At 40.7% G+C, this 10,602-nt stretch overlaps 1 protein-coding gene across 1 annotated transcript in view; it reads left to right on the top strand.

Moving 5' to 3' along the window:
* Positions 1-3,603: 3,603 nt before the first annotated feature.
* WDTC1 (WD and tetratricopeptide repeats 1) overlaps positions 3,604-10,602 on the top strand; it is a 47,748-nt gene continuing 40,749 nt past the window's right edge. Inside the window, exon 1 of the mRNA XM_006777482.2 lies at positions 3,604-3,744. The gene's annotated coding sequence lies outside the window, so the exon portion shown is untranslated. The remainder of the gene's footprint in view (positions 3,745-10,602) is intronic.

Here is a 10,602-nt window from a genome sequence, read left to right as displayed (position 1 = left end):
GGAAGGGAGAGAGATAGAGAGTTAGAAACATCGATGAGAGAGAAACATTGATCAGCCGCCTCCTGCACATCTCCCACTGGGGGTGTGCCCACAACCCAGGTACATGCCCTTGACCGGAATCGAACCCGGGACCTTTCAGTCCGCAGGCTGACGCTCTGTCCACTGAGCCAAACCGGCTTCGGCGATTATGGTGTTTCATTGGCAAGCAGGAATTACCTCTTCTGCCATACTTTGTGATCATGCTGCTTTAATAATTCTGGGGTCCAGCTATCCTTCCTTCTTTTGACCAGTTTGGAAGCACTTACATTCAAGTCACATCTCAATTTGTAATAGCAGTGCTTTGGGTCAACACTGCAGAATAATTGAAAAACAATTCATATTTCTGCCTGGAATTCCTTCCCTTGGGATTACTGACAGAAAGAAAATATGTGTAGATTATGGTGATGGTATTAACATTTCCGATTTGCCAGTTTTGAGTTTTAGAGTGGTCACACAGCTGACAATTTTTCTAGCGGGAAGAAAGTCAGTATTGACTCCTGGGACATCCTGTGAAGGGTATTTTCACACACCTGAACTTCAGGATCTTAAAGGATATAACTGAAGGTCCCCACTAACCATCTGTGGATCTGGAGGGGCCAACTACTGAGAAGATGCAGAACTGTGACTTTAATTATTTTTATTTTCTTCTCTCCTTTCTGAATTAGGAAATGTCGCTCACAGGTGGCGTCCTGGGTTTCAGAGAGGAAGTAATAGAAAGCATGTAAATGGTGATATTACCTTTTCTTTGGCTTAATGATACATCCCGTTTTTATTTTTCTTCATCCTCACCTTTCCAGATTCTCCACTCCATCTTTGGGCTGCCATTGCAGATGGCCCACATAGCTCCTAGGCTGTGCTTTCTTCTCAGGCAGCTCTTCAAAACCCAGGCCCTGCCAGTTGCCATCAGAAACCAGTCCCTTGGTGTTATGTTTAATTCTGATTTACTTTGAGAGAGGTATACTAGTTGACATACATCCTAAAAAGTGACTGCTATTTGTTTGGTTCTGCCCTAAGTAGTGTTCTTACTTTAACTAATGTAACCCTCATGACTGCCCTGTGAGGTGAAAATCATTTTCTGCATTAGACATATGAAGATACAGGTTCAGCCTTAGCCAGTTTGGCTCAGTGGATAGAGCATTGGCTTGTGGACCGAAGGGCCCTAGGTTTGATTTCAGTCAAGCGCACGTACCTTGGTTGCAGGCTCCTCCCCGGCCCAGGGCCTGGTCAGGGCTCTTGCAGGAGGCATTGATATTTCTCTGTCTTTCCCTCTCTCTTCCACTCTCAAAATCAATGGAAAAATGTCCTCGGGTGAATACTAACAAGAAAAACAATACAAAAAAAGATACAGCTTCAGAGATTTTAAATAACTTGCTTAAGGTCACACAGCTAGTAAGGGGAAGGCTCAGAATTCAAACCCAGATCTGTCACTTCTAGGCCTGTGACACATGAGGAAAAGCTGAAAGGACCAAAGCTAGAGTCTGGGAAACATGATACCTGCCTTCAGATACTTGAAGATCTGTCACGTGGAAAGGGAACTGGACTTTCTCTGTGTGATTCTGGAAGGCAGAACTAGGATCAAAGGATGGAAATTCCAAGAGGGGAGGCAGCTTGATAGGAGAGAAAAGCAAAATGGGCTGCCTTATGAGGGAGTGAGTTACCCACTATTGGAGGTATTCAAGGAGAGGCTTTGCCACTTCTTATCACGGATATAGTAGAGAAGTTCATATTTATGTAGGTAATTGGACTAAGTGATCTTTTAGTACTCTAAATTCTGTTATGTGAAAATTATGTCGAAGTCCCATTCTTTGGATCTGTAAAAAACCAATACTTTGTGCCAGGCACTTGCTAGACACTTTTCATATAATATCTCATTTAATCCTCAGGTATTGTTATCCCCACTTTACAAATGAGGAAACTGAGATTCCAGAAAATTAAAAAAATATATACTGGAGGTTACATAGCAAGTAGTAGTAGGCTGGTTTTGTTTTGTTGTGTTTTTTAAACAGGGCTGATATTTGAGCCTATGTCTGCACTTTCTTAGATGTGTGTCCTAGGGTAAATCTGTGTCCTCTCTGAGCTAGTTTTCTTTGTGAAATGAGACTTGTGACAGCACCCACTTTACAATGGGCTTATGAGGCCTAAATGATGTAATATATGCTTCTCACTAGACCTCACTGGTTGCCCTCAAGAGTCTAGTCTTGGGAGTAAGGGGGTACTTTGGTTTCTTCAGGGTGAATTCAGACCTGACTGAAACCCTGAGAACTCTGGGATTCATTCTTTGTGTTATTAGTAATAGCTGCCGACTCCTCGAAGGGCTTTGTGGCATTAGTGACTAATACCTTAAAAACTTGAGGCCTGAATAAGAAGATTCAAGCCCTAGCCGGTTTGGTTGAGTGGACAGCGTCGGCCTGCGGACTGAAGGGCCCCGGGTTCGATTGTGATCAAGGGCACATGCCTGGGTTGCGGCTTGGTCCCCAGTAGGGGGCCTGGAGGTGGCAGCCAATCAATGATTCTCTCTCATCATTGATGTTTCTATCTCTCTCTCCCTTTCCCTTCCTCTCTGAAATCAATAAAAATATATATTAAAAAAAAGAGGAGGATTCAGTCAACAGGTTCGAGTATAGGAGTTAGTGCCAAAGGCCTTGCTCTAAGAAAATTCTCATCCTACTCTAGAGTCAGAATCAGGGATCACTGTTTGCATTTTTAATTTAAAGTCTTACTTTAGGATGAGCAAGGTCACAATTGTTAGAGCTGTGATAGAACTAGATGCCAAGAATAATAACCCTTAATCTCCCTGTAGCCATCTGGGGAGGTATTAAACCCATTTTGGGGTTTGGGGGCACAGAACAGGATCAGACCTATATAGAGGCTCTTTGGAGGCAGTGTTAGGATCAGGACCATGGTAGAATTTCGTCCTTGTTTATAACCTCCAGATTCTATTTTCAGATAGCATAGAACTGTGCTTATCCTAGAAATTTTATTTTTGAAAAATATTTTATTGATTTCAGACAGGAAGGGAGAGGGAGAGAGAAAGAGAGAAACATCAATGTTAAGAGAGAATCACTGATAGGCTGCCTCCTGCATGCCCCCTACTGAGGATCTAGCAACCTGGGCATGTGCCCTTGACTGGAATTGAACCTGGGACCCTGCAGTCCACAGGCTGACGCTCTATCTACTGAGCAACACCAGCTAGGGCTATCCCAGAATCTTTTAGAGAGCCTTTCTCAGAATGGGAGTCAGGCATTTCTGGTCAGGTAACTTCATAAGTTGAGGCCTGTTCGGGTGCTGATGACTTACCTGTTCCCTCTTGAGTCAGACATCTATATGTAACACAGCTATAACTGAAATAGAAGGATGCATTTCCACATTGATTGGCTTAATGTCCCTTGACCTTTCTGCTAGAAGTAAAGTTAGAGGGTGAAACTTCAAAGGCTTCCTTATGAGAAATACTTTGAGTCATAGCAGGGTTAAGAAGGCAAAATCCAAGACTGTGGGTGCTCATAAAAACAGTGAGAGAAGACAGCATTATCAAAATGTGATCCCTTTTCTCTTTCTGTTCTCTTCTACTATCAGAAGGTAATCGTGGCCCTAGAAGGCAGGAGAACTAGCTGTGATCACTGAAAAGCAAACTTCTGAAAACATCAAGGAAATTAATTTCACAAAGCTCACATGGCAAAACAGAACCTGTTCAGGCAGAGAATTAAGGTTAGTTTTCATCCAGAGTCTCCCACAAATGAAAGATTTCTTAGGATGGACTTCCACCTAAAAAGCTTCTGTCAGCCCCATATGGACACCTCATTTGAGCCTGGAGCCTCAAAGGTGTCAAAGAACTTTTCCAAACACGCTTTGCTGACAGGCCTGTCCTACCGAGCACACCTTTTTTAGATGCTGTCCTTGTGCCAACTTAGTCCATGACCCTGAAATGCACTCTCTTTTTTAATTTAAATTCTTTACTGTTTAAAGTATTACATATATCTTTTTCCCCCATTGACCTCTCACTGGCTGCTCCCACCCGCCAACACATGCCCTCACCCACTTACTGTCGGTGTCCATTAGTTATGTTTATATGCATGCATGCAAGTCCTTTGGTTTATCTCTTACTCCCTCTTCCCCTGCCTTCCCTCTGAGGTTGGATGGTTTATTTGATGCTTCTCTGTCTCTGGATCTATTTTGTTCATCAGTTTATATTGTTCATTATATTCCACAAATGATTGAGATCATGTGATATTTATCTTCCTCCGACTGGCTTATTTCACTTAGCATAATGCTCTCCAGAGCCATCCATGCTGTTGCAAATGGTAAGAATTCCTTTTTTACAGCAGCGTAGTATTCCATTGTGCAGATGTACCACAGTTTTTTAATCCACTCATCTGCCGATGGGCACTTAGACTGTTTCCAGATCTTAGCTACTGTAAATTGTGCTGCTGTGAACATAGGGGTGCATATAACCTTTCTGATTGGTGTTTATCTGAAATGCTGTCTTTATTGTGTTTGAGACCAGCAGAGTCAAGGTGATTGTGATTCCTTAGCTTAACCCTAACGAATGGTAGGAGGCAAAATTTCTTTTATGCAAGACTGCTTGGACATGGCCTGATTACAGATGGTAATAGTAACTTTTTTTAATGGCCAACAGCATGGGTCCTGCAATTAAACTATCTAGTTTGACTCTTCATTTAATAACTCTAACTTTGGGCAAATGACCTTCTCTATGCCCCAGATCCTTCATCTGTAAAATGAGGATAATAATAGTACCTGTCTCATAGGGTTGTTATGAGTAGTAGTCAGATGACACTTGTAAAATGCTTAGACTGTTCAATAAATATTTACAGGGCTCAGTGGCAGGTATTTTATATGTATGGCTCTTCCATTTATCACTCTGCAAAGGCAGGCATTACTATCTCTGTTTTACAGATTAGGAAACCCAGGTTTAGAAATGCTGTCACATAGAAAGTAGGTAGCAGAACTGGAATTGGAACCTTAGGTAACTCAGACTCCACAGCCCAACTCATTTTATTTTGCTAGTTCCAATGAGCTTTAGGCATCGGAAGTGCATTTATCTTTCTTTACCATAGGAATGCTCCAACAGGAAAACCACCACAAATAGTGAAAGGAAACGTGCATACATCTTTTGCATAATTCATAATGTTGAAAAGGGGTCAGTTGTCACTCCTGCTTAGGGCAATTCCCTGCTGTGGGAGGCAGCATGCCCAGAGGAAAGATGGGAGTTCAAACTCCACTCCCTACTACTACCTAGCAGTGTGTCTTTAGAATCAGGAGAGTGGCATTGAAAGGGGTTTTGTAGCTCATCTCCTAGTCTGCCTCCCATTTTACAGATGGGGAAATGAGCTAGCAAAGTGAAATGCCCCACTGCGGGTCATACAGCCAGAGAGGCAAAGCCTGGCCTGGAGCACCGACTGTAGATGCAGTCCAGTACTTCTTCCTCAGCACCACATTACACTGTGCTTCAGTTCTCCCTGGTTAAATGGGGATGATAATAGCTTCCTCACAGGATTGTTGTAGAGTTCAAATTAAAAGCATGACCAAAAGTACCCTGATAGGTATAAAACACTACATGTATGTAAGGTAGTCGTGCTATTATTCAGTAAGTATTTATTGGCACCCATTAAGCCCATATCACTCCTTGGAGACCTAAAAGGATCAATAGATGAATCAGATGAAGAGCTGGCCCTCAGGATGCTTTTAGTGTTTTAAGAAAGAAGCCACGTAAATAACTACAAGGTAGGAGTCACACAAAGAAAGGAAAGGGTCAAGACTAAATTTTCTTTTCATAAGTTGTGATTTTGAAGTAGAGAAAAGAAGAAAGGGTTTGGGGACTTCTTTATAATTGAGATATAATTCACATATCATAAAATCTTGCCTTTTAATGTATATAATTCTGCAGTTGTTGTTTTTTAAATATTTTATGTTTTACAGAGAGAAAGGGAGAGGGTTAGAGTCAGAAACATCGATGAGAAACACCGATCAGCTGCCTCCTGCACACCTCCCACTAGGGATGTGCCCGCAACCAAGGCACATGCCCCAGACCGGAATCGAACCTGGGACCTTTTAGTCCGCAGGCCGATGCTCCAGCCACTGAGCCAAACCAGTCAGGGCAATTCTGCAGTTTTTAATATATTTACAAAGTGGTGCAACCATCACCACTATCTAATTCCAGAACATTTTCATCACCTGCCCCCCATTACTCCCACCTTCTCCCTCAACCTTAGACAGCCACTGATCTTTCTGTCTCTGTAGCTTTACGTAAACGATTCTTGATCTTTAATATAAATGGATTCATACAATATGTATCTTTTTGTGACTGGCTTCTTTCACTTAACAATGTTTTCAAGTTGTAACATGAGTCAGAACTTCATTCCTTTATATGGCTGAATAATATTCCATTACATAGATCAACCACATTTTATTTGTCCATTGATGGATATGGACTCTTGGGTTATTTCTACTTTTGGGCTATTATAAACAATGCTGCTGTGAACATTCATATGCAAGTCTTCATGTGGACATGTTTTCATTTCTTTTGGGTATATATTTAGGAGTGGAATTTCTGGTTCATGTGGTAACTAACTTTATGTTTAACTTAAAAAAAATTGATATCAGAGAGGAAGGGAGAGAGATATAGAATCATCAATGATGAGAGAGAATCATTGATCGGTTGCTTCCTGCATGCCCCACACTGGGAATCGAGCCGCAACCTGGGCATGTTCCCTGACCGGGTATTGAACCGTGACTTCCAGGTTCATAGGTTGATGCTCAACCACAGAGCCACACCGGCCAGACTATTTTCCGAGAGAGAGAGAGAGAGAGAGAGAGAGAGAGAGATTTGTTGTTCTATTTATTCATGCATTCATTGGTTGTTGCTTGTATGTCCTCTGACCAGGGATGAACTCACATCCTTGTCATATCCAGTCGATGCTCTGACCATCTAAGCTACTGGCCAGGGCTAAGAGGAGGCTTTCTTTCTTTTAAAAAAATAGTTTAGAGAGAGGTAAGGAGAGAGAGAAACATCGATGTGAGAGTGCAGCATCAATAGACTGCCTCCTGCATGCCCCCTACTGGGGATCAAGCCTGAAACCTAGGAATCAAATCAGCAACCTCCTGGTGCATGGGATGATACCAAGCAGCTGAGCCACACCAGCCAGGTCAAGAGAAGCCTGCCTGCCTTCCTTCCTTCCTTCCTTCATTATTATTTTTTTTTTTTTGCGTGAAATTACATCTTTGTGTTGCTAAAGTCCCATTTCACTTGATCCAGTCCTGAAAGATGTGCAGCTGGGAATTTAGTAGAGCTAGAAGCAAAGCCAGCATCCAAAATCTCCATGCCAGCCCGACCAAAGTGGGTCTTTTATATATATTTAAAAGAAAAAGTCTCCGTTCCATGGTGGAGCTGGGTCTGGTTTAGCATTAGGCTATTTGCAGTCCATTAGTCCATTGTGTTGGGTCCACAGGTATGAGGGATTGCTCAGTTGCAGGTTTGATCCCTGGCCCTGGTAGGGACATGTGTGGAGGTAATCAATTGATATGTCCCTTTCACATTGACGGTTCTCTTAGAGCAGCGGTTCTCAACCTGTGGGTCTCAACCCCTTCACGGGGTTGCCTAAGACCATCGGAAAACACATATATAATTACATATTGTTTTTGTGATTAATCACTGTGCTTTAATTATGTTCAATTTGTAACAATGAAAATACATCCTGCATATCAGATATTTACAATTCATAACAGTAGCAAAATTACAGTTATGAGGTAGCAATGAAAATAATTTTATGGTTGGGGGTCACCATAACATGAGGAACTGTATTAAAGGGTCGCGGCATTAGGAAGGTTGAGAACTACTGTCTTAGAGGAAGCTTTCTTAAACAATTTTTTTCTTAACGGAAATAATACTGTCACTCACACTTAGTAAATTATCCAGTTGTGTCATGTAATTCTCACAACAGCACTAACATAGGTACTATTATCTTCATGTAACAGGTGAAGTGTTTCTTGAACACTTGCCACATGTCAGGTATTGTACTGTTTTACAATGTATCATCTCATTAATGTTTCCAATAATCCTATGAGATAGATATTAGTACATATACCTACATGGCAAGTTAAAAAAGACAAAAACAAGAAAAAAACCAACCCAGGAACTTAAAGAAAAATAGTTTTGCCCAAGATCACACACCCTAGTGTGTAGTAGAGCCATATTCCAACTCATGTTTTTTTCTGTTCAAAGCTGGTTCCTAACAGCTATTTTTATATTATTATAAAAGCAGCAAGTGTTTACAATACTTGGAAAATACATAGGAACAGAGAGAAAAAGACACCTGTTGTCCTACCAGAGAGCAAACATTTTGGTGCATATCCTGGTCAGGGTGTATGCAGGAGGCAACCAATTGATATGTTTCTCTCACATCGGTATTTTCCTCTGTCTTTCCCCCTCTCTTCCACTCTCTCTAAAAATCAGTGGAAAAATATCCTCAGGCGAGGATTAAAAAAAAAATTGAAACTCAGAAGGGCTAAGTATTTTGTTTTGGAATGTGCTCATTGACACAATGAGAAGGCTGGAATTCAGTAAGTATTTTAAGTCTGTTTTCTCTTTCTGCCACATTATCCAGAGCCCGAACAAGGACATGGCACACGTGAAATAGGTGGTTCCTGATGTGTGTTTGGGATATTAGCGTTCAATCCCTCGTTCCAGATGAGTACTTTCTCCAGGTGTACTTTTTTCTAAGGCTGGTTGACCTCAGGCTGTTTACTGGTACCCTTTGTTATGAAGTAGATAAATTCCTCCAAATTGAATTGTTAATTGAATTTTATTTATTTATTTTTGTTGTTAATCCTCACCTGAGGATATTTTTTCCATTGATTTTTAAAAAATATTTTTATTGATTTTGAGAGAGAAAAGGGAGATAAAGAAATCTTGGATGTGAGCCCGCATCCCAGGCATATGCCCTGACCGGGAATCGAACCATGACCTCCTGGTTCATAGGTCGATGCTCAACCACTGAGCCATGCTAGCCAGGCTTCATTGAGTTTTAGAAAAATTGGAAGGGAGGGACAGGGAGGAGAAGAAAGAGAGAGAGAAACATCAATTGGTTGCCTCCACTAACTGGGGGCGGGGATCAAACCTGCAACCCAGGTACATACCTTTGACTGGGAATTGAACACGAGACCCTTCAGTGTGTGCCCAATGTGCTAACCACTGAGCAACAGGCCAGTGTGAACTTTATTTTCTTATTAGCTCTCTTTATAATAGCAGAGATATGTTCATGGAAGACAGCTTCACAATAGCCTAAGTTACTAGTAAAAGTCTGTGGAAGGGATGGCGTTAACTGGTGACATGCAAGACATTTTGGAGCTCCAGGAATAGAATACCTTTTGGGAGGTGTAACATCTGCATCGTAGCTCATATTTTCTTTATAATATTATGTCATATGTTTTCCTCTGTGTCTTAAGGTATTTTTATATTTTTCATATCTCCAGCTTTTAGCAACTGGCTTCTTTCTTTTTCCTTTTCCTTGAGTATCAACTAGAGCTGGCCTGCAATAGCCTAAGTTACAGCAGATATCATTCTTAAACCTTTGTACTCTAGCTAGAGAAAGTTGTTATTGAACTTTCATGTTCTGAAAACAAATGAGCCCTCAATATTATTAGAGCTTTAAGTGTTTAAATAAGAGTATATTAAGTTAATTGTGCTTTCCTTAGAATGAAGACTACATATCAAAAGTTGCTTGTGATCTGTTGAAGTTCTCATTTTTTTCATTAGTAATTTCCAAATTTTTTCTTGCTCTACTGTTAGATGTTTAGTTTGTTTCCCCCTAGTCATTTTTGTACTTTCTTTTAAGATGTATGAGTAAAAAGCATAAGCAAGATGTAATGTCATTCCATGTTGTTCCTTTTGAATTCACTTTCCTAGTTATTAATTTTGGTCATTCAGTTAAGTTAGCCTTTTTCAGTCCCTCTGTGGAGCTCTGATTACAATAGCCTTGGTACCATGGATATTCAATTAATAACAACCGTATTGTGTGCTCTTGAAGACAAGGGTCTGTGTTTGGCTTGTTCTCTATTTTCAAAGTCTAGCACAGTACTTGGTACAGTGGGCATTGACAATTTTATTTTAATCCATAATGTCACTTATTTCAGTCTTTTGCCTCTTAGCAGCACTAACATTATGTACTTTACTGGGCTAGAGATTGAAATCCCTTTGTAGTCCTTTTTAGTATTTAATCATATATATACACACATGTATATATATGTATATATGCTATCTATATGTATATACTAGTGGCTCAGTGCACAGATTCATGCACATTGAAAGGAAATTAATTAGAAGAAATATTTTAATATTGCTATTTGCCCTTTCTCTATAATAGAAGTATCAACCAAATTCATAGTCAATGACAGATCAAAACACATCGTGCGATTGGTGCCAATGAGAGTTTTATATGTATCGCACATGTGCTAGTCAATGTTTATTTTTAAATGGCCAGTGTGCATCATATGTACCAGCTGGTCAGTTGGTCTGTTGGACAGATGTACAGTCGTTCACTTAGCCATATA

This window comes from Myotis davidii, unplaced genomic scaffold, assembly GCF_000327345.1.
Source record: "Myotis davidii unplaced genomic scaffold, ASM32734v1 scaffold149, whole genome shotgun sequence".
NCBI lineage: Eukaryota > Metazoa > Chordata > Mammalia > Chiroptera > Vespertilionidae > Myotis > Myotis davidii.
The sequence above is the reverse complement of the archived record's forward strand: the minus strand, read 5'-3'. Positions and strand labels throughout refer to the sequence as shown.